Below are 23,956 nucleotides of genomic sequence, written 5' to 3' on the forward strand. Positions count from 1 at the left end.
TATGTTTTTGAGGGGACAGACAGTTGGGAAGGTGGCCAGCTACACAGAAATCCATTGCTGGCTCCCAAAGTCCCTGAGTAGATGCTGGGAAGCTTCCCTTGTCCCCCCTTGCTGGCCCTGGTGGCACTGGGCTGGAAGGATTTTTGGTCTGAACCACCTTTACCTTCATGTGCTGCAGCTAAAGCCTGTGATTGCAAAAGTGTTAGCGCAGAGCAAAGACACTCGATCCACTCCTGTGTCCCAGCCTGCTGCCCTGGAGAGAGGCAAGCCCAGGAGGTTGTTCTGTGTCGGGTTAATGTTTATCCCAAGCTCGGGCTTTTCTTCTGGGAGAAGGACGGAGCAGAGGGAGAAGGCATTGCCCGTGAGGGAGCAACAACGCCCTGTCTGCAGGAGCTGTCCTCAGCGCTGAGCCCCCGCAGGCTGGGCAACCTCCTGCCGCCATCACGGATTAATTAGGACCTCGGGCTGGCTCTCTGCCCCCTTCCCCTTCCCCTTCCCCTTCCCCTTCCCCTTCCCCTTCCCCTTCATCTATTTCCCAGTGCTCAGACCTCCCTAACAGAACATCAGCTCACCCTGGCCTAGGGAAGTGTCAGGTGGAAGAAGACAAACCTCTTCCCCACAGCAGGGCCACAGTGGTGGAGCTGACGTAATTTAATCCCCTCAGAGGTAATTCCAGCCCTTTCCTGGAGTTCAGTGAGAGGCTGCGGGCCACGCTTAGAGGCTCAGTGATGAAACTACCCCTGCGCACTGCCCGCCCAGCCTCAGGAGCTCTGCAGAGAGGAAAGCTGCACACTCGGTCAATCAGTGGGGGACGAGGTACCACCAGCTGGCAAGCACTTTTGGAGTGAGGGGTCCCCTGTCCCGCCACAGCCAGTGAGACAAAATTCCCATTTCTCCTTGTTATTAACCAACGGCTTCCTGCCAGCTGCAAAGTCTCACCTTGAGTTCCCAAAAAGTTCCCAAAAAGTTCCCTGGTGAGTCAGTTTCTGCTTGGGTGTTAGGCTTAATTTAATAACACAAACCTCCTTGTTGGTGTGTTCCGGTGCCAAGGTGGTAGGAAGCTTTGAGATAGAGGTAATGTCCAAGATAAGTAGAATTAGAATTCAAGGTCCCTTGGGAAAAAACAATACCCAGCCTGACTTTAGAGCCTGCTGCTGAAAATATTTTTTCCCTTTTATACAGATTCTTTCAGAAAAAAAGTATTATTTTTGGCATTTTTTTTAATTTTTTTTTTTTGTGTGTGGGAAGAAAAAGTTCCAAAAGCAGATTAAAACCAACAGATATTTTTTTGCTTCATTTTCTGATAAATTTTTCTTGTGCACGTTGAAAGGGAATGACAACACCACAGACTCTGAGAACTCCAACAGTTTTGACAATGCCACAGTGTTTAAAATCAGCCCCCGAAGCCCGTCCTACCCCTCCATGCCACCTGCCACCGCACCTGTGGCACAGCCAGTGTTGTTCAACTTCGCAGGGCTGAAAATAATTGCAGCAGCACAGGTTGGATCCAGGGAGGTTCTTGTTAAATGCGATGCTAATTGTGTATAACTAATGAGAGTCCACCCAGAACTACGCCAGGCCCCTTGTCCTCTGCTGGCTGGGATGCAGCTGTGGTTACACTAACCTGCTTTTTGCCTGATTTCTGGTGCGTAGGGATGTGGCACGGCAGGGTTACAAGACACGTTGCTCCGACTTTTGCTGTTGGATCCTGACAGAAAGCACTAACAACAGCATTTTCTTTGGGGCTGCTGGAGGCTCTTTAAAGAGCACAACAAGTGCTGTCCGAGGGTGCTCTTTGCCACCAGCCACCTCCGTGGACGCAGGATGTCAGTGGTGGTTGCTCAGCCAAGCCCCCGCTGTTGGATGACCTGCTGAGAAGTCCCAGGAAAGAAGACGGAGAGCAGAGCTCACCAAGGGCACTGCTGTGCAGTCCCTGCTGTGCAGGCACAAGCTGCAAAGGGGAGGGGGCTGCAAAACCACCTAAACTAGCTCTGAGGAACTGGAAGAGGTGAAAGTGCGAGAACTCGTGGGTTCAGATAAAGACAGCTCGACAGGTCAAGCAGAAGCTGTGCGTGCAAGCAAAGCAAACCAGGGGATCTATTCACTGCTTCCTCTGGCAGGCAGGTGTCAGCCACTCCCAGGAGAGCAGGGCCCATCGTGCCTGGCAGTTCCTGGGGCAGACAAACACCATCAGCCCCAGCGTCCCCAAATCCTCCTTCTTTAGCCCAGCTTTATTGCTGAGCATGACGCCACATGGTACGGGACATCCCTGCGGTCCATTCGGGCCAGCTGTCCTGGCTGCGTCCCCTCCCAGCTCCTGGTGCACCCCCACTGTGAGAAACTGAGAACTCCTTGGCTCTGTGTGAGCACCGCTCTGCAACAGCTGAAACATCGGTGTGTTATCAATGTTATTCTCATCCTAAATCCGAAACACAGCGCTGTGTGAGCCGCTACAAAGACAGTGAACTCTGTCCCAGCCAAAACCACGCCACCACCTGCTGCTACAGAAAACCCCCACGGCCAGCACGGCTAAATGCCTGCAGCGGGCTGGGCTGCAGTCAGTAGAAATCTACCCCACCGGTAACCTCAAGCAAAGAGGTCTTTGTCCCCCTTTCAGTCCTGGGTGCAGGCTCAGCTGGGGCCTGAGTGAAAGGGAGCGGTGGGGATGGCGTGCGCACCAGCGCCCGACCTGTCACGCACTGCTCTGCAGTGCTGTGAGGATGCTGGGGGGCTCCAGAGACCTCCTCGTGGGCAGGGTGACCCGGGACAGCTGTTGCACGAGCGGCCACGCCGGGTGTGAGCAGCTGGACTCTTCCCCTTGCTCCTGCCCCGCGCGGTGCTTCCCAGCACCCCCGGGGCAGGTGACAGCGGGGCCGTGACGCTCTGGGGGTGACCCCAAGGGGACCAGCCCCATCCCTCCCTCCCTCGCACGGCACCTCCCCGCTCCCACCGGGCACCCAGGGGTGCCAGCCGCCTAGCGGGGCGCGGCGTGGGGGGCGGGCCGGGGCGGGGAGTGGGCCGGGGCGGCGCGGCACGGCTCGGCACGGCTCGGCACGGCTCCCATGTGCACACCCTGCGGGCTGCCGGACCCCCGGCCGCCGGCGGCGAGGTAGGAGACCAGGGTGGGTGGCCGGGACACGCGTGGGGAGGGCGCTCCGCGGCACCTGCAGCATCCCCCGGCTCCCCCCCGGCACCGGGGGGTGCCCACGGGGGAACGGGGACCCTGGGCGGGGGGGGGGGGGGGGGGGGGGGGCGGCTCCGGTGCCGCGGTGCGGGGCTGCCGCCGGCCCCACCCGGCTTTGTGCGGAGCCGTCCCTTTGTGCTGGGGCCGGGGGGGTTTGGGGTGGGAGCCCGCAGGGCAGGGTGACAGCCACGCCGCCGGCTTCGGGGGCTGCGCTTTGAGCGCTGCCCCCTGCCGTGGGGAGCGTTTTGGTCCCGAGGCTGTGGCAGGGAGGAGGCAGGCCGGGGCGTGCGGCGGTGACAGCACTTTGCGAACAGGTCCCCCCCACCCCCCCACACCCCCCTCCCTACCGGTGGGCAGCGCCTCGCCGAGCATCCCTTGTTCACCCTGCGGGGAGCGGCGCCCTCCCTGCCTGGCTCTGGAGAGCAGAAAGAGAGCCCCGCAGCATCCTGGCCCCCTGCTCACTGACAGCCCCCGAGCAGGCGGTGTGCTCTCTGCAGTCCCCCCTAAAGGGAATTCGCCTGGACGGGCTGAACCACTTCTGGCCTCCTGGGTGCTGTAGGGAAGTGGTTTCTGCAGAGGTCTCAGGCAACCCTTGCGAGGGGTTGGATGTTGGTCGCCTTTTACCTTCCCAAGGCAGGCTCCCTGGAGGTTTAACAAAGGATAGGATCATCCTGCGTAGCCCTGTTGTTCCCTTTGTTCTGCCAGTGGCTGTGCCCTCTTTGGAGAGCTCTGATCCCTTGCGGTTTGATCGGAGATAGGGAGTGACTCATGGAGACACGCAGGGAGTTCACGTTTTGGTGTCTGCGTTTCAGGAAACTAAAGCAAGGCTTCAGGAGGCGAGATAGAGGTGAGTCGATTGCTCCTGAGAGACAAGGCGCGAAGGAGGTGTTTCCTTCGGTGCTGAGGTTGTTTGCTGGCTTAGCATCGTTGCAGACGAGCTGTTACTCCATCCGGGAGAGGTATTTCACGTTCGTTCGATCCATCAGGCCACAGCAGCAATTCGAGTCCCATCATCTGCCTTCGCCCGGGGAAACTGGAGGCGCAGGTACCGACGGGTGTTTGGACAAAGAGCCAGACAGCCCCGCCGCCTGCGCCACAGCTCTGCCTCGGGCTCCTCCTGCCCTCCCTTCCCGGGAGGCAGCGCAGCCCCGTGCGCCTGTGCCAGCTCGCGAGGGGCACAGAGGGAGGCTGCGTGGCTCACCTCGGTCCCACCGATCAGCCCGGCTCCCATCTGTGTCTCCACAGCAGGTGGATTTCCTGCCAGCGGCTCGGGGTATCTGGAGCTGAGATGGGTTTCTTGCTTTGTGCTCCCGAGTAAATTCTGCCTTCCTCTTGGATCACTTGGTTTGTCCCCCCGTGAGCAGATTTCTTGGGGAACATTGCAGCGAGCGGGCAACACTGCGAACTTTTCTGCGTCTGCTGAATTTGTTAGTGGCTGGATAGCGAGTGGACGGGGGATGTCTGGCTCCGTGGTGGGTTTCTGGGGGGTTTGCTTCCCTGCGAGTCTCTAGGTGGCTTGGCACGGGGCCTGCTGCTGGATCGTGGGGCCTGCACCAGGGCCATCTTCACTTTCCTGTGGGATTTCTGGGCTGTCAGGTGCTGTCCGAAGGGGTGCAGGGGGGATGTAGGCAGAGATCTGAAAGCCCTGGGAAATGCCTGGAAGGGAAGGTGATGTTCAGCAGTGAGACACAGCTGCCTCGGAGGCAAGCTAAGGTGGATTTTGTGCTCTGTGTGGCCACGCAGGCTCCTCGTGTGTTGTGTTGTGTGCTCCTCCAATGTTTTTGTGTTACTTGGCCAGTGTGAACTCTTCGTCCCAGCCTGGTGGGCCCTGATTTCCACAGCAGGGACTTTGTTGGGGGTGGGGGAAACCTCATGGGACGTGGCATGGTGTGTGAGGGACCCTTCTGTGAAGAACCGGGGTGGAGGGAGGCCTGTCCCAGGACGGCTGCCCCCAGCAGTCCAGGCCCGATGCTCCACTCAAGCATCTCAGGGTACAAGGCAGGGCCGCAGGCGGCCAGCTCTCCCTCTGCCATGGCACGGAGAGGCCGTGGCGAGGAGATTTCTCCTGGCTTCCCACAGGTGCACGCGTGGCTGCGCTGGCTGCAGAGAGCTGGCTGGGGCAGGCAGCCCGCGGCTCACGGCAATTAGGCCGGCGCGCCTTCTGCCCCTCCGCGGAAGAAACAGGAAAGACCTTGAGATCATCCGGGAGGCTGCGTGGGCCAGGGGGGTGCTGACACACGCAGGCTTGCGAGCGGGAGCCAAACTGGCCTAGTATTTCCAGGGATTTCCCCTTTGCGGTATGACAGGCTTGCCAGCAATTCTTCGTTTTGAAAATACACCCTACAGGGCTGTGTTAGGGTAATGCTGACGCTTACTATTCCCAAGGCGCTTTGAATAGGACTTTCTGACCCTCAGCCAGGCACAGCTCTTTCTAAAGTGCTGGGATGTGCACACACCAGGAACACCTTGCAGCTCCAAGCCCTGTTCCCCCTTTCCCTCCTGACCAGCTGCCCGCTTTATTTCACACCGCTTCACACTTTGTGGACCACAGCCCAGAGCTGGGCCTCTCGGTCCGTCCCTCTCCCTCTGGAGCATCCTTCGGGCCCTGGTTTGCACAAGGGTTTCTCTCCGGGCCGGAGGGTTTCCGTGCTCTCTATCTCTGTGCCAGGAAGCACAGAGGCTCCTAGCTGCAAGGAGGTGGCCTTCTGCTCACTGCCGTGTCTGCACTGCCTCCCTCCCTCCCTCGGTGGGACAAAGTCACCGAGGGAGATGATAAGGAAGGAGAAGCAGCAGAAACTCACGGCGTCTGTGGTATTTTTATGGCCGACTTCGAGGCAAAGTCCAGGGAACCCGATCAGATAACTCCCAGAGAAACAGGGGAGGCCGAACTCCATCCTGCTCCTGCTGCAGGAGGCAGCGCCGGGGGAGAGGCTCTCCCAGGAAGAGGAGGCGAGCCAAGGCCGCTGGGTCAGGGTTACACCTGTGAAAGCGAATACAAGACTGGCCTCCTGGCTGACAGTCAGAAAAACAGGCGCAGGCAGGAGCCAAGTACCGGGCCTACTCCCGAGAGCAGAAATTAGGCAGTCCTAGCTCTACAGATACCGTGGTTTTAACCCTCTCTGCTGCATGTCAGTGCAGAGGGCTGAAATCCTCCTTGGCAGGCTTGGAGAGCTTTGGATGCCATCGTGGCTTTTAGGTGAGCCATGGGCAGCGTTGGTAGATGAGCACCTTTTTTTCTGACCTTGTCCTCACTGTGGTTTGACGAACGGCCTGATGCAGCAGGTGAATTTGGAGCATCTCCAAGCGTGGGACCGGCGTGGCAGATCTCCCCTGAAGCTGCCTGTCCTGCTCCAGCCTCACCCAGGGGTAATGTGGCCACGGAGCATGTTTGCCCATCTGCCCAAAGCACCCTTGAAGTGCTGCTTCCTGTGAGTCAAACCCCCAAAAACACAAAAGCTTAGGAAAGTGTAGCTGCCCTCGTGCCCGAGCTGCTGGCACAGCTGCTGCGCTCCTTTCTAAGGAACCTCGTATTGACGTTGTTGGAAACGCTGTCTGGTGACACGAAAGATGTCAGGAAGGACCGATATTCCTTGTCATCCTCCGGTTTCTTTCATTCGATCTGCCCCCTAAAAGGAGCCTGTGCTGGCAACAAAATTGCAGGGTAATAGGCACAGAAAACCCAGACAGCTCTTTAATTGCAGTAGACGGATAGAAGAAGTCAAAGATTGCCTTGCTAACATCTACTTAAATGTAATTAGTTTGCATTATTTTCCTCTGCCATTTTCTCTAATTTAATTTGAATACCAAAATACATACACAGAGGAACAAAAACAAAATCAGAATAGCATTGCTTCAAGTTCCTGTTCTCATAACATCTGGCTCCTCCTATGCATAGAGGCTTTTTTCCTTACAGTCAGGGAGGATCAGAGCCTCTCACCTCACCCCCTCCCACTCCAGTCGTGGTGGTGGCTCATGTTTCTCTTCGAATTTGCAGAGGTCTTGATGTCAGTAATTGATGCCTGAAGTCTTAATTGAAAAGATTGGTTTTGCTAATGATAGCCTGGCATCTGACGTCTTCCACAGAAATCAATAGGAGTTTCAGTGCCCCACAGTTTTAGAAATCATGGCACTTGTTTAAAGGCTTAGCCGGGGTTTGAAGGGCTTGGCTTTATGGCCCCTTGCATCTATTTGAGACTTGTGCCACCTGCCATACATTAAGCCTTGTGCAGGGTCTGGTGCAGCCTGCCAAGCAAACAAATTCCCCAAACAAGCAATCCCAGCCCAACCCCTCTCTGAGAGGGGTAAATCCTCAAGTGGAAAGTCAACACTTTCATCTTTATTGGCATCCAGGTTGTGTTTTGGTGAGCCCTTGGTTTGCGTGGAGAGTAAAAGACCTCAGAAATCTCCTGTATCTTTTTAGATAATGGATTCTTCAGTCTGACTGACAAACCAGAACAAGATCCAGTAGCTGGAGGCAGAAGTTATTATTTGGAAAAACTGAGAGGTAGCTGTGTTTTCAGCAGCAGAGAGGGCGAATCACGGGGAGAGCTTTACAGGATGATACATAGCTAGCAACTTGAACAAGGTGATTTTCTAAATAATGCCATCCAGCACAGACAGCAGCATTCTCTGGAAGTAGGCAACATCCTGCAGAGGTCACACTCTGGTCAGAGTTATTAGCTGGACAGGGATGGCTAAAAGGATAGTTTGCGTGCTTGTAGCACCTCCACCTTCTGAGATTTTCATAATACACCTGGACATGGCCCTGAACAATCTGACCTGATGCAGGGGCTTTGAGCAGGAGGTTGGGCTAAGGACCCTCAGAAGTTCCTAGCAGCCTAAATTTTTCTGTGGCTCTGTGAGTGCAGTAAAAGAGAAAACCTGGAAATGCTATTAGGGAACAAAGTTCCAAGGAGTTAAACCAAGAAAACCCATACTGGATCCCTATCTCCCTTGCATCTTTCTAAGTGTATTGCTGAGCGTTGAACTTGAGAGAGTGGCTGCAATCCCTACATTTCTGCCACAGCACATGCATCTGCTTGTGGGTCTGTCCACTGGATGGAGGCAAAATATCAAAGGGTTTCTGTCCTTGGGAATGTTGTGGTCATCCATTCTTTGAAACATTTCAAAGAATGTTTCAATAAACCTCTTGTTACTACTTTGGGGAGTCTCTTAGTGTTGAGCACTTGCTTTTGGTGCCCAGCCCTTTGTGGGCTGTCAGTGGAAGAGGACTTCTTAAGCTTAATCAAGAGTAGGTCTTTTTGATGTGTAAAGAGGGAACTGAAGCAGCAATTTTTTTACCTTCTCTTTCTTCCCATTCTGAGAAGTCAGTGAAACTAAAGTCATTATCTTGTGCACAGTTTTGTCTATTTCTGAGGATTTTTCAGGTGTCATTCTTCCTTCCCTGAAAGCATGACTTGCAACATGAACTTTTTTTTTTTTGTGATTTCAAGATAGCTTGTAACTTATGTATTAAAATGGTGTAGCAGTGTGTATACTCTTGTTTCTGCCTGTCTTGCAGTCAGGCTCAGTTGTGAGGGTTTGGAAGATCAGTGGCACAGAGACCGTATGTGGCACCGAAGGGTTTTACAAGCCTGCCAGTGCTGTGGGGCTCTGCTGTCCCTGGCTGCCAGCAGTATGGGCAGATGACTGCCTGGTGTCTTTTGGTATGTATGTCTGGAAACCTGCAAGTGTCTTAAACTCCTGCAGAAAGACAAGTCTTTCAAAGGAATTTTGAAAGTTCTTTCTAAATGCTGAGCTCTTTCTGAAATCCCTCCCCTTTCTTTACTGCCATATCTGCCTGTGCCATTGCCTGCTCTCCTTCCTGTGCCTGGAGTTCCCTGGCATTGCAGGGCACCCCGCTTGTCCCACCTGCAGCCCTCAAGCCTGCTCAGGAACCTCTCTATGGGGCTGTTCCTGATTGGTGTTGTCTCTCTCTGGGCAGACGTGGGGACTGGACTCTCTTCTGGCTTTGAGCAGTCTGCAGAAGTTTCCTGGAGCCTGAAGACTTTCTCTGGTACTGAATAGCCTGAGACTACAGATACAATTCCATGAGTGCATTTAAGTTGCCCAGGGAACACTGCATACCCAGTCAGGTGCAGTGTTGCCCAGTGTGTCCTACCCAGTGTTTTTCTTCTCACTCTTCTTCACACAGACAGTCTTTGTTTCTGCTGCCTAAGGAAGCAAAATGGAATGGAAATCACATTCCAAGCTGCCTGGTCTGCATTATATCAGAAGTTCAAATGCTGCTTTAATTCACAGCCAGACTTCAAGGGCTGTGCAACCTTTCCTTTCCTTTCATTTCCTTTTTTTTTTTTTTTTCTCCCTCAATCCCTTTTTTTCTCTCTCTCTCTCTCTCTTTTTTTTTTTTTTTTTTTTTTTTCCTACTGGCACTTTGAGAAGATCAAATACTGTCTGGATACACCTCCTGTGCAGCCATGTCATGAATGCCTCATGCAATTCTAGCTTTCTGCAAGCTCATTGAGGACCGAGTAGTGCAGGAGAAAAGGCAGCACTGGGACAATTGTTTACCTTGGAAAAGGTATGCCTGGGGAGGGATATGACATGTGGCCTTTGACATATGGTAGGATGATGGGATGGAGAGTTCAGATAGGGAGTGATTGTTCCTCTGTTTATCACTGCCCAGGAACTACAGTATACAGATAAACAGTGGAACTCATTGACACAGGATGTTGAGGATGTGGTTCAAGAAAAGCCATTAGATGAATCTGCAGGCGGAAAATCCATTAGGGCTGGCTAAACAGACAGATAAGCCTTTGGCTCAAAAAATCCCTAAGGCACAGATGCCCAGAGCTGACTCAAAGGCAGAGAAAAGATTGTTGGTATGGATATCAGTTAAGCTGGAGAAATAGGCTGGTTTGGAAAGTAGCACCAGTAGAGAGAAAGAGAGGAAGCCTGTAGGGTGGAGCTTGGCTGGAGCGTGGAGTTTGTGCTCAGGGTGCTTCTCAGCTGGGAGGGCTGGAGAAAGGTGGTGCAGGAGGACAGAGCTGGAAAATGGTCAGAACTGGTACCAGAGGAGATGTGCAAAGAGGTGGGCACAGGCAGGAGTGAAGCATGTAGGAAAAAAACTGCTATATGGGAAGAGAGGTTGGTATTCACTGCTGATAGATGGGAGGTGTGGAGAGGGGACTGGTCACAGAGCAGAGCAGTGGCTGGGTGGTGATGCTGAAGGAAGTGGTCAGAGGTGGAGTTACACCCAAAAACAATGTCAAAGAGAGCATTACTTGGAGGAGAGGAGGTCGAGAAAACAGTCACATCTGAAGATGGGCACGGCTGAAGGGCAAACAGAGAGGCATGTGCAAAAGCGTGCAGTGACTGAGTTCACCTAGGTCATCTCTGTGTTAACTACAGCCACGTCTACAGTGCAAAAGAAGTAGACCTGTGGCATGAAACAGGTGGTTCTGGGATCTTATATCCATAGGCACTTTAAAAGTTTTAATCTGACCTTGCTTGTCCCATCAGCAGATGGAGTTGTGATCCTGGAACACCCTTAGTTTCATCCAGAGTGCATATTGTCTGCATGCTGCAAGACTGCTTTGCAATGAAAGCTGGAGTGTGGTAAATGGCAGTGACGAGAAGATTTGCTTCAAAAGTGTGCTCCCAGTCTGAACTGAACACTACTCCTGCACCTGCTCTGATGGATTAGGCTCAGAGTAATGCCACTGTTTTCCCAGGCACTGTGCATTTGCCAAGCCCAGTGGGTGAGTGAATGGGCACAGCATCTCGTTTCTCTGGCAGGGAAAACATAGGTAGCCCTCATACTTAGCCAGCATAAATCAAAGCTGGAGTGAGAACTGAAAGGAGCTAAAATGAACTGGCTACCTCTGCTCCTGATGGTGAATTGATTTTCAGACTTCAGATGTGGCAGAAGAGAGTCTTTGCATCTGTTACACCCGCCTTTGCCACGCACTCTTGCTGGCTTGTCATGCCTCAGATAAATGGGACCTACCGTTAGAGAGCTCAAAAGTGAGTTGGGAATTTTCCAGAGAACAGAGAGATGTCAGTTTTGATTTAATCAGACAGTCAAAGAGAAAAGCCTCAACTGAATTTTATATATTTTATAGATATAAAAAATATTTATTTTTATTTTTTATATAATGTTATATAATATATAATATGTATTATATTTATATATATATTTATATATGTGTGTATATATATATATATATATATATATATTATATATAATAGTTTGATTTAATCAGACAACAAAGAGAAAAGCCTCAACTGGAATAATAAATCAATTCCACAAGTATTGTGTATGTGTGGGAGAGCTCCCCCCACTTCTTTTTTCTTTGGCACCCTGAATGTTTTTCTATGCAGATGATGCTGTAAGGAAGGGGGAAGAACTCTGCACCTCTGGGCTTCAGAGAAGACCTCTGATGCTGCTGGCTGCCTTTCAAAGAACAAGATCCTGTTGTCATCATTCCCAGAGGGGCAGGGAACGTTTCCCTTTGCTGCTGGGTTATGACTTGGAAATCCGTGGCAGGTTCTTCTCTATTCTACTAGGTACCTGTATTTGTTGCTGCCAAACTGATTTACCAATAGTAGAATACAGTAGTATACAACTCCTGGAAGATTTACAGAGCCAAACTGTTCTTGGCAGTGACCGTGTAACAAGAAAAAAAAGATGCTGGCTGCAGCTGGAGGGAAGTAGGTCAGACACTCGAGAAAGCTTCTTTCTCAGGACAGTGGTGCAGCTTTGGGATCAGGCAGGTGGGACCCTTCCTCCTTGGAAGGTTTCACATCTGCCCTAATTTAGGGCTGTGGACAGGTTTGCTGTGAAGCTGGATTGGAGACTCCCAGAGGGCAGGCCCTGTAGGCTGTCCCCTTGCATCTCCGCTTGTGCTTTCCTCATGTGCCAGGCTGCAAGACCTCTCCTGAGCCCTCCTGCCTTCAAGTAAGGGCTGCATTTTCAGACATTCATCTGAAGTGTGTAGCCTACAAGCCCCCCTAGAACTCAGGAGAAACATCTGCACTTGCATTTCCACTGCCTCACCATCCCACTGGCCACTTCATGCTTCCTCATGCATCTAGGCCCTAGTGGCACCCATGGCTCTTTGGCTACGCAGAAAAGATTTGGGAAGGTCTCTAACCTCTGGGACTCCTTTAGGCACTAACCAAGGCCTTGGGATTCCTTAAAGGTGGCCAAATCCCCCAAACCAGTGATTGCTTTGCTGCAGGGAAAGCCTTCTCTACTTGAGCAGACATGCCTGAAGTAACCCATGTGCCACACGGTGTCTGCAAGCGTGCTTAGACCTCACGATAAAGAGCAGTGGGTCTAGACATCCCTACCTTCTCAAACAATGTGGCAGGCTCCTGAGACCCAGCTGTGGCTTTTCAACAGGGAACTGAGCTGTGGCTCCTGAAGCTCAGAGGCCGTCCTGGCCTTGGACAGCAGGAAGCTTCTTCCTGTGAAACAGAAGAGCAAGAGCACAGTGTTTGGGTTTCAGGAGAAACTGCTGAGCTTGCAGAAGGTCAGATGATGAGTTTTTCAAGGCTGCCTTTCCGCCAAGAAATGTGGCAACGTCTCTTAAAGTTCATGCATTTCATCACTTCCTCTTTATGCTGAGTTTTTTGGTGGGGGTGAGGGGGCTTGGAGTTTTTATTGCTCTTTGAAACATGATTGCTGTATTTGCTTTTCTTTCATAACAGAGCAGGTCCTTGCCAGGGTAGAAAAGCTCTGTGAGGTGGAATTTGCCCTCTCATTGAATTCAGCAGCACATTAGTACTCACAAGGAAGTTGATAAGCAATAATATTTTCTTTGCTGCCCAGGTAACCAGCAAAGTGAAAGAGGGTATTGTCTCTGGAGAATGCAGGCAAGTTGGCTTTATCTTTCTGTTGGAGTACACAGGCTATCTTGGTAGGCTGCAGCTGAACCAGGGGAAGGAGGGGTTCCCTCTCCCAAGAGGCTGGGCTGGCCCCCTCCTCTGCCTCACTCAGATCACCTCCTGCCTTCCTGGGAGCTCTGATAAGCGCAATGAAAATGAGCTGAGTTTCAGGGTCACTTTGGTTCTTAAGGAACGTGTTCACTGGTGCCATTTGTCTCCTCAGTGCCACATCTTTCTTTTCTGTCAGAGCTTTCAGGGTAGGGGCACCACGTACAGCAAACATGGGACATCTGGTGAAGGGGGATGTCGATCTGACAGAAAATGGGCTCGTCCTCACAGTCCCCTCTGGGATGCACAAACTGGCTTTGCATCAACGGAGCAAAAGTGTCCTCTTGCTCTTTGGAGGTTGGGCCCTGCTCTTCAGCGTGATTTCTGACTGATGTTGTCTTAAAAATATTCATGAAACAACTTCTCCTGTGGCTCAGGGGAATTCATGTGCAGCCAGGCAGTATTTCACTCCCCATGCCTGAGGGAGAGGAGTGAGCTGCTAGGACGTGGAGCTCCAGGCATCGTTGGCAGCGGAGTGGCAGCGCTGGTGCCACTGGGTGAATCATATCATTGCTCAGGCTAGAAGTGATGCTTGTCTGTAGTTATTTCTGGGAAGTCCAGGATCTGTCAACAGACCCTGTGTGGGCAATTCCCAGCCCCGTGGCCTCCTATGCAACCTGCGGGCCGCATGGCCTGCTCGATGCCTCTCCATGGCCTTGAGGTAAACACAGCCCTTCTTGGACCTGAGTGAAGATAAATGTCGACTTCTGCACCTGGTTTGCAGCAGCTCCCTGAAGCAGTGAAGGCTGTTCTTCATGACATGGCTTCTCTTTACAATGTGCTAGGGGATCCTACCCAAAACAGTCTGAGCTTTCTTGTGGCAGCCTCTTGGTGGCTGCCTGAGGCTGTGGTCCCTGACAGTTTTTCATTTTGATTTCCTTCCTGCTTCTGGCCTCTGCTGCTAGCTGTGCTGGGATAACCCAGTTAAAAATAACCTGGCTGAGCTATTTCTGTGAGGCACATATGCTCCCTTGCCCATCTCCCTGCTCTACCAGCCTGACAGACGAGCACAACCACGGAGTAATACCAGGCGGTGGGGATGTGGAAATGCTTTGCCACCTTCAGGGAGCTTTCATCCTTGACCTCGCTGCGCATTTCTGCCTGCCTTGGGGAGTCCATTGGGGTTTCCACCGTGACTGAAGACAAATGCAGCTGAAAGCTCATCCAGGAAGGCTGTGCTTGGGATTTTGCTGTCTCTACAGTGCATTATAGAGAATGGTTTTGTTTCACTCTTGGCAGCCCTAGCCCATCCCTGGCCATATGTGCTTAAAATTATTTTGAAGTCTGCAGTACTTGGTGTACCTCCTACCGTGAATAAAATTTGCTCGGTGTGTATTTTGCTAAGTCTGAGGCTTTGGTTATGTTCCTGGCCCTTGGCAGGCTGCCTGGGACCCCTCACTGGAAAGATGCTCTGAGGTGAGGTGGCACCAGCCGTGACTGTGTGTGCAGGGCTGCAGCGTGTTGCTGGTCTCCTCCTGTTCAGTATGGGCCAAGCCTCTGCGAAATGTTTTTCTTCCCTGGCTTAGTTTTATTTTAGGGGCGGAGGAGGGCAGGCAAAAGTGTTGGAACCACCTTCTGCTTGTGGTCCAAGCAGATGATGCCTCCTGCCAGGGACATGCGTGAGAGCTGGTGTCCTGCCTTGGCCAGTGTGCATCAGAAGCAAGGGGCAGGAGGGCCTTCTCCTGGGGCAGCTCTGCTCAGCAGGGCCGTGCTCAGCTGGTGGAGGGCTCAGGCCTCTCTGTTTTGTGAATGAGGAAACAGCTCACTTCCTTCTTGAGTAACTTCTTCACCCTCCACTTCATATACTCTGTGTTTGTGCAATGTTTATACTACAGGCAGAAGTGTTTCTTCACAGCCAGGTTTCCAGGGCACTATACTTAAGTACTTTTTGCCACACAGCATAGCTGCTAATATTTTTGCAGTGTTATTTGGAGCTGGATTTTCTGATTAAAGATGCACATCTCTGGAACATGGTCTCCTCTGGGATTTTGCTACTTGTTGTCCCTTTGTTCTACCACCACCTTTAAAGACCCTAACCCACCCACACCAGCATTAAGTCCTCCCTTTAGCCTGCAGGCTGGAGATGACAGAAGCAGGTCCCATGGCTCCCGGTGTGCTCCTGGGTCCCGCAGAGGACCGATGTTCAAGCTGGCACTAGTGATGGACACATACAAAGCACTGCTTTCTGTTGCCTGCTTTCCCTCTGACAATCCAGGGGTTTGCACAGATGGCTGAGGGATGCTTTGAAGAAGGTTTTTTGCCCGTGCCTCCAGTGTCAGGGAAGGGTATTTTGATCATGGGGCTGCTTTACAGCATCAGGAGAGGCATGCTGTGTATGCGCTGTGCGGCTGGCAGGGGTGCAGAGGGAGCTCGGGCAGGCTGCAGCCGGTGAGCTGCTGCATTTTGAGGCAGCGGGGAGCACGTGTGGTTCTCCAAAAGTGCACCGAACCCTTAATCTAAGCCCTCTAACAGTGGGTACGGATCTTGTAGGAACAAAAGGCAAAGAAGGGCAAGGCAATTGATAAAATCAGGGCCCCTCAGGATGGTTGATTTACCGGCTGGTTCCCAGCTGGCTGGTTTAAAAGGCTTCCAGCTAGTGTGGCAGATAGGGTTGTTTTTCCTAGAATATGCCTCTGAGCAGCTGTAAAAGGGTCCTGCTGCCTGACAGAAAGGCGTGCTGAAAGGTTTTTATTTGCTACTGTGGATGGAGTGGTGTACAGATGCTCTGGAGGATGTTCTGCATTATTCATGTGGTAGATACCTTTGCTAAAAGCTAATGCACAGCCCGGAGGCTGTGGGAAGTGGTACAGTCCTTTGTGTGGTTTTGTTGATTCACTGGAGAGCCTGGACTACTCTTGAGCCTTTTTTTTTTTTTCCTGAATACTGAGATTGATAAAGCAAATCGAGGAATGTGAGATCACTTAGCTAATGGCTCTCCTCCTCCTTTCTTGTATACAAACAATTACTGTCCAATATAGTTTTTTTTTTTTCTTTTTTTTTTTTTTTTTGAATGCATTATTCATACAAAACTGCTTGCCAGACTGGTCCTGTTTGTGAGACTTCACCCGTAACTTGGTTTTCTTGTGGCACAGAGCGTAAACTGCTTCCCTGAAGGGGCTCAAGTGTCTGAGGTGAGGTTTGCATGCCAGGACAGGCTTTGAAAACCGAGCACTGCAGTGACGGAGCCCCACGCGGACCTCTCTGCCAATGCAGATGCATTAGTTTTATCTGTGAAGATTCCTGCTGGTGGACCTGGATGCTGGGACACCCACCTCCAGCCATGGTACACAGCGTCTGCATTTCTGTGCTGTGCTGAGGTGGAGGGACCTCAGGGAGGGTACAGGGTGCCATGCTCCCAGATATGGGTCCCTCTTGTTGTAGGAAAAGGCACAACTGCGGCATGTGTGCTTGTGCCTGGAGCAGCCAAGCCCCTTCTGAGCTGCTGGCAGTGTGCTGGCATCTTTCAGAAACAGCTCTGAGTTGTACTGCACACCCGGGAGTCAAAGATGAGAAGTGCTTTTGCTGCTTGTACCACATCTGGTGTGGAGGAGACCCTGAGGGAGTCAGGTGTTGGGTTCCCAGGTGAACCTCCATGGAAACATCCATGCAGGCAGGCATTTGCTTTTCCATCTAGAGCTGTGGAAGAGGAAGCTGCCCGCGTTTGCCCCGTGTTAGGTGGAAACAGGCTGTGAACCAGGAGGTGAGGACCATTCTGTCTGTGCTGCGTACTGCTCTCATAGCAATAAATCCGCAGCCCCTCAGCTTGCAGTAGTGTCCAAAATGACACATACAGCTGGTATTTAAAGCTTTGGGTTGCTGCGTAATCACGTTGTCTGATCGACTTTGGAACCAAAGTCATTTCTTCCTGATACTTTCTCCATGATAGCGCTCTTACTCAGCGGAGGTGGAATTTGGACGGCGAGGTGCGCCGGGGTGTGTGACCTGCCTGCCCGCAGGTGGGAGCTCACCTGGGAGGGGAGCCCAGCGTCAGCTCCACGGCTCGCAGACCTTCTCGTGTAGCAGGGCTGAGATATGCTGGGCCAGGAACAGGAGGGCCTGTGCTTACCGAGCACCCGATTCAGGAGATGTGGGCAGTGCGAGCTCTGGTTTTGTCTCGGAGCAGTGGTTTGACACGAACCGTGATAAAACATCTGTAAAGGCAGGAGGCTGTTTCGTGTGTGTGTCTCTTACAAATTGTAGATAGTGCTGACATTTTCCATTTGCCTGCAGGGTTGCCTTTCTGAGGATGTACTCATCTTACCTTTTAAAACTTGGAGGCTGGAAGCCTGTGGGCGGGCTTAAAAAAAAAAAAAAAAAAAAGCAAGCTCAGAAACGTAAACCTGAGCACCTTGAATCAGTCAGGTTAGAAAAAACATTGCTTGGATGAGGGTGGGGGACTGGAAGCCAGCCTGTAACGTGCCTGCAGCAAGTCCACGTACAGGGGCAAGTGAGCTGCCTAGCACAGACCAGCAGGACCATATGGCTTAGCTGCTGTGTGTATACGGCTGGGCACCGACCGTGCGGCTGGCTGCAGGGAAATAACAAACAGACATGCTGGACCTAAGCAGTGGATGATAGATTACTTTCTAAAGCAATCATATTGGCAGGAATGCTGAAGTTTTCCATGTCTGAACGGAGTCCCCTCTAGTAGCTATTCCCACCCTTCCATTCCTGTGCAGGAAGAGAAAATTTATATTTTGAAATTAAAGGGGGGAAAAAAAATTTGATTGATGTTGAATAGTGTTATCTGTTGAGATGCAAAATGTGATCTGTGATAGCTCTCTGGGTTTCTAGAGCCTTCCATGTACTGCAAGGCACTATTACTTGTCCTATTATTACCACTGGGCTTTCCAGGTCTGTTCATGTGGGAATACTGTTTCAGCAGAAGCTAAAGCATGTCCTTAAACTAATACGACCTCACCGGTGTTGGTGGTCAGGTTAGGCTCCATCTTGGCATGCAGAAAGTAATCCAGAAGGGGTCCTCCTCACCCCTGAAGTGTGGTGTCTTGGGTGAAGATGCTCTTCAACCCCTGGTTGCCTGTGGATGCATATGTATGTCTGCACAGGGGCATTTGTTGTTGTGCTGAGTAAAACCCGGTGCAGACAGTGGTCTAATGCAGCCTGTCCTGTGCTTCACTGCAGTCTTGACTTTCCACAGGAGGAGCAGCATGATTCTATGTAGCCTGAGAGGACGTGTTATCACAGGAGGCATCCTGGCTTGCTGATTTGTAATCAGGACTCCTGGGTGGTGCTTCAGATCCCAAAGTCACAGACAAGACAGGAGCTCTCCTCCTACTGCAGATAAGATTTTCTGTGAATGATCTGCTGATGACACAGATGTTTGGTGTGCTCAGTCTGGAGTATTGGAAAAAATCTGTTTCCAAGCCCTGTGAGAACAAAGGCATGGAGATCACGGAGAACTTCTGCCCCTGTCATGAAGAACTGAATTGTCCTATAAGCATAGAGCCATCAACAGGTTGTCTCTGAGGGCACTGCAGAGGGTGGAGGAGAGCCCGGAGTTTGAGGCAAAGGGAATTGTAGGCCTGTCTGTAAAGAGATTATCAGAACAACATGAAAAAGTGGAACACTTGTGAGAAATGGTGAATGGAAGAAGCAGAGTGATCATGGCAATACAATCGTGTTAACACACTCTCGTGAAGCGTGGTGATCCTGGAGGACAGCGAATAGCAGGATGTGGCATTTATCTTGACTTCAGACAAATGTTCAGTGCTGTCCCAGTTAATCATCTTGAGGGAGCATGCACTAGATGCACCTGTCTGCAGTAAGGTACAGGTACATCTGGCGAGGGAACCATACAGGAAAGATTATGTGACCACACAAATAACAGCTGATTATCAAAATGTGAGAATTTATTGAGAAAAGTTTTGCAGGAATCCCTCTGACATCCGAGGCTGTTTGGTATTTTAGTTAGCAATTAGGACAAAGGAAAAAATAACAAACAGGAACCAGGAGGAGCAGGAAGCTTGCAGAAGGCAGGGCTCTGGCTCGAAATTGCCTTGATGAGCTGCAGGCATGGCATAGGAAAAACAGGATGCAGTTCAGCAGTGACAGGTTCTGGTCTTCGGATGACACAGCACAGGCAGACCTGGCGCAGTTCTGCAGAAAAGCATCCAGGGGCTGCAGTTCGTCCCAGGATGAGCACAACCCAGCGACACGCTGCGGCAAGAAACTGATAAATAAGAACAGGAAAGTATCTGATAAATTATAAAGGAAGCATCTGTTCATCCATGTTGGTGAAGCAGAAATATGCCAGTTCTAGGTGCAACTGCTCTGGAAAAATGCAGATCGGCTGAGAGAGAGCAGAAGCGAGGAGGATGAATCTATCAGCTGTTGGAAAAACGTGGCTGATGGAGAGAGAATGAGGTGTAGCTGAAGAAGACTGAAAAGCTGTGCATCAGCTGCGTAGGAAAGCTTGCTGAATGAAGAAGGGAACAGTCTTTTTCCTGTGATCTGTCTGAATAGGATAAGAATTAAGGGACATGATTGCACGAAAGGAGATTCAGTTTTGAAAGCAGGGAAAAGCTCTGTAATAGTAAAGGCAATTGAGAACTGGGTGAGATTCATAGGAAGCTGGTGCTCTGTCACTGGAGGATTTTAGACAAAGATCTTTAGGTAAGTATGTAAAGAAATGAATGAGAAGAATAGGGAAAAGATGGACTCCCAAGACCTGTGAAGATCTGCCTCTCTTCCACGAATTTATCCTTCCTGGGAGACATGTAGGCGTATAAAGAGGGTGCTGAGAGTCTATTTAGATCTCAAGCATGCAGCACTCAAGAAGTAGAAATTTCCCACTTTTCTCAAATCACATCCATTTAAGGACCTTCTTGCTAACCTCATGCTGCATAACCGCTTTTGTGAGGAGCTGTGCTGAGTACTGGAAAACCAAGCACACCGTATCATGGGGATTCTGATGTGTGAGACCTGGCTAGGATCTACAAAACTTGTGCTGACTCTCCCTCTGTCTGACTTCTTTCTGTGTGTCTGCCAGCTTTGTTCCATTTTTTATTTATTTGATCTCATTTTCCTTCTCCAAGCCTTCCCTGAGAACCTTCTAACATTGCTTTCCTGCTCGCCTCATAAAGTTGGAGTTAAAGGAGAGGGAGCACACTGCAGTTTGGCTATTTTTGTTGCTTGCAGTCAGCTGGGTGAATTGTTGCCACTCATTTTCCTTCCCCCTGAGCATGGCCTGTCTGATGAGTCCCTTTTGGGCAGTGTTCTGTAACGGGAACTTCTCCCATCTTCACGGTGAGCACACAGAGAAAATTCTGGTCTGTTTTCACTGTACTTCCTTAGGATGCTCTCCCTAGAGATCCCCGTGCAGGTTTCAAAGCGTCCCAGTGTGGCTGAGGGTGGAGGCACCTCTGGAGACCACCTGGTCCGATTGCCATTCAAACCAGGATCACCTACAGCAGGTTGCTCAGGACATGGTCTGAGTTTTGAGGCCGGGATGCAGACTTCATGGTCTGTCCTGGCAACCTGTTCGACTGTTTGACAGCCCTCACAGTAAAAAACTTTCTCCTGATGTCTAAGTGCCTGAAGTCAGGCTGACAGGCCTGTGGCCCCCTGGATCCTTTTTGCCTTTTCTGAAGACGAGTGACATTCGCTCTCTTGCAGCCCTCTGGGACATCCCCTGATAGCTGCAACCTTTCGAGAAAACCAGTGTTCATCTTGATCAACTTGGGCCAGTTCCCTCAGTTCCTGTGGGTGCGTCCCTTCAGGCCCCTGTGCATGTCCAGTCTGTTTAATCGTTCCTTAACCTGATCCTCCTCCATCAAGGATAAGTCTTCCTTGCTCCTGACATGCTCCTCAGTCCCAGGGGCCTTGGGCTTGCTGGGCTTTTGCTGATGACATACCTGCAGACATTTTCCTCGTTGCCCTCCAAATTCCTCACCAAATTCAGCTCCAGGTGGGCTTTTGGCTTTTGTAAGCCCAGCCCTGCATGTCTGGACATGGTCTCTCTGTTCCTCCCAGGTTGCTTGTTCTTGCTTCCACTTTCTGTGTGTATCCTTTTTGCAGCTGATCTTTTTTTTGAGGATTTTCTTGTTCATGAATGCAGGTCTTTGCTTCTTCTTCTGCATTTTGCTTCATTTGGGGACAGACTATTCTTGAACTTGCAGAAGGTGATCCCTGAAAGTCCTCCTTTAGTTGTGCTTGAGAAAGAATTCAGTAATTTTTGTGCCATTTAGAAATTATTCCTTATATATTGAAATATATTTTTATATTATCCTTTATATTTTCTTGATTTGACTACAATTTCAAACTGCCTTGCTTCCAGTACAGTGTTCTTGAATATTTCCACACAACCTGCAAGGACTTTACTGTTTTATCTGCCTTGTTTACCACTCCTTTGCAAAAGCTCATCATTTGTACTTGGATCTACTTTCTGAGCGAAAACAGAGTTGCAGTGAATGGTTGGGTTTTCTGTCTTTCCCTGGGCAAAATAAAAGGTTTACATTTCCTCTAAGAGGGGAGCTGTAGTGCTGGAGATCTGCCATGGCACCTGCATCCCCCTGGTGCACAGCGAGCAGTCTGCTCTGGTCCAGAGGACGGGAAGATGGCTCGTGCATTACCTCCAGGTGCTTTTGGCTGTTGTAGGGAAGAAGATAACAGTTTAAATTTATACCTCCTTGATCAGTTCTTAGCAATATTTCTTCCGTACTGGAAGCTGTATATTTCTCACAGCTCTACCCGGAACCTTTCATGCCCATAGACATGGAGTGCCTAAGATGCAAAGGGACAGTGTGACTCTTTGAGCACAAGGTTTGGATGGCCGCGTGAGGATTTATTTGGCTGTGATTTAATGATGTTTCTTGGGAAGAGTTTGTTATAAATGAAGCATCATCGAGCAGGAGAGTGCAGGAGAGAGGAACATCCACGTTTGTGCAGAGACCTTCATCATGGGGAAGTAAAGTTGCTGGTGGGGTGTGACAAGGGTGGTCACAAACTGATGGAGCAAAGGAGTGCTTCGGCAAAGCCTCCGCCTGCTCTTGCAGCAGTCTGCCAGCACAGCAGCTTCCCTGGTATTTTGAGGGGTCTCCTCCAGTTTCCTTGCAGCCTGCAGACCAGGGACTGCTTCTCCATCTGCCTGGCGACACACGGGACGTGGTGTTTATGAGCACACCTGTATCATTAGTGACCCTTTCATTAAGCAGCTTACAAGCACAACCCAGAAGGCTTTCCCCAGGCTGCTGGCGAGGCGTCCCTCGGGGCTGGAGGTGGGTGGCTCTGGAAGTGCTCCCTGCTCTGCCTGTTCTCGGGCCGTGCCCAGAGAGCCGTGAGCAGAAGACTGAAGGTCTCCTGGGGGGGTGACCCTAAATCGGGTGGTGCAGGGCAGCGGGGGGGGGTGAAGGACCCCCCTCCTGGGGGTTTGCAAGGCAGTGCTGCAGGAAGCCACAGCCACAATCGTCTGTCTCTGGGGATGGCCTTGCTCTGAGGAGGGGGGCTGCTCACTGGTATTTGTGGTTAACACTGTCCTCTGCTTCTTACGGTAGGGGGACAGGAGGCAGGGAAGGGGGTGAGATGTGAAGAGCTGGCTGCTCTGGTGAAATCCCCTGAGAACAATGTTTGTGCAGGGCAGGACAAATGATGGCAGGACCAGCTCATGCTCCAAGGGGCTGTCTGCTCATGCCTGAACCTGATCTATGCTTGCATGAAGGATTGTGCCCCATCTTCCAAAACCCTCCGGGAAACAGCGCATGCTTTTGGCAGAAAACCGTGCCTTAGTTTAACAACAGGGACACGTTTGCACACTGCTGTTCCTACCAGAGCCATTTTCATTGTCCTGAGAGCTGGTGGCAAACAAGGATATGAATGATGGGAAACTGAAACCCAGCACTATTTGCATGCAGCTAGAAATTGGCACCCCAGACTAGAATAAGCAGCCACCTTTCTCGCTGATTGCTTGTTTTGTGATCGCTCTGCTCCTACCAGAGCTGCAGCTGACAGGCTTTTCTCTGCTTAAGGCCAGAAGACGGGGTGAGAAATGCATGCTGAGTAGTGTGAGGTTGGAAGTTGTAAGGCCATCTGGAAGTGAGAAGTTCCTCCACACACAGTTTCTCCAGTGTCTGTCGCTCTGAATGCTCCTGCCCTGCTGCAGGGGCAGGGTGTATTGCAGCACGTGCACTGCAGTGCCGGCAGTTGGGAGAGGTCTTTGCCCTGTGCGAGAAACATTGGTAGTATTATTCAGAGTAGACAAAATGATTCGATGTTTTGTCTTTGCAGAAACAGTCCCAGTTCAGCAGGCTGGGGCAGGGACGTGGTCAGCTTGTTCGGTTAGATCAAGCATCTCCTTGTAATGTGCTTCTGTGTGAGTCTTGCTGGAGTGCAGCACCCGGGGGGAGATGTTTTCTGCTGACCCGGCCCCACGCTGTGGTTCCCCAGCCGTGCCCTGACTCCAGGGAGGCTCTGCAGCAGGTCCTCTGCCCTCACGGTGCCCCTGCACCTGCAGGGAGCACGTTCGACTTGGGGATCTGGGAGCCAAGACCCCGTGCCTGTGTGAAGATTGCCCAAGCCTGGTTTGGGAGCAGGTAGCAGGCATCTTCTGGTTTCAACGTGAGCCTGTTGTGGGGCTGCGGCAGAGCTGGGTGCTGTTGTGGAGCTCTTCTGTGCAGCCTGCTCCGCACGGAGCCAGGCCATGAAATTTACAGGGCGTGTAGCCGGCTCTCAGGCAGAAACCCAGCAATATTTCATGATACATTAATTACTTTATTCAAGGGCACATATTTAACTGCTTCCTTTCTGCAGTCCCAGGAGTACTTGGAATGGCAGTGTCTCCTCTATTGCCCGTGACCA

At 51.2% G+C, this 23,956-nt stretch overlaps 1 protein-coding gene across 1 annotated transcript in view; it reads left to right on the top strand.

The window, feature by feature from the left end:
• Window positions 1-3,005: 3,005 nt before the first annotated feature.
• The window catches only part of CORO2A (coronin 2A), a 52,251-nt gene continuing 31,300 nt past the window's right edge, over window positions 3,006-23,956 (top strand). The window contains exon 1 of the mRNA XM_040540784.1: window positions 3,006-3,109. The gene's annotated coding sequence lies outside the window, so the exon portion shown is untranslated. The remainder of the gene's footprint in view (window positions 3,110-23,956) is intronic.

The sequence above is a fragment of the Cygnus olor genome, chromosome Z (genome assembly GCF_009769625.2).
Source record: "Cygnus olor isolate bCygOlo1 chromosome Z, bCygOlo1.pri.v2, whole genome shotgun sequence".
NCBI classification, from domain to species: Eukaryota; Metazoa; Chordata; class Aves; order Anseriformes; family Anatidae; genus Cygnus; species Cygnus olor.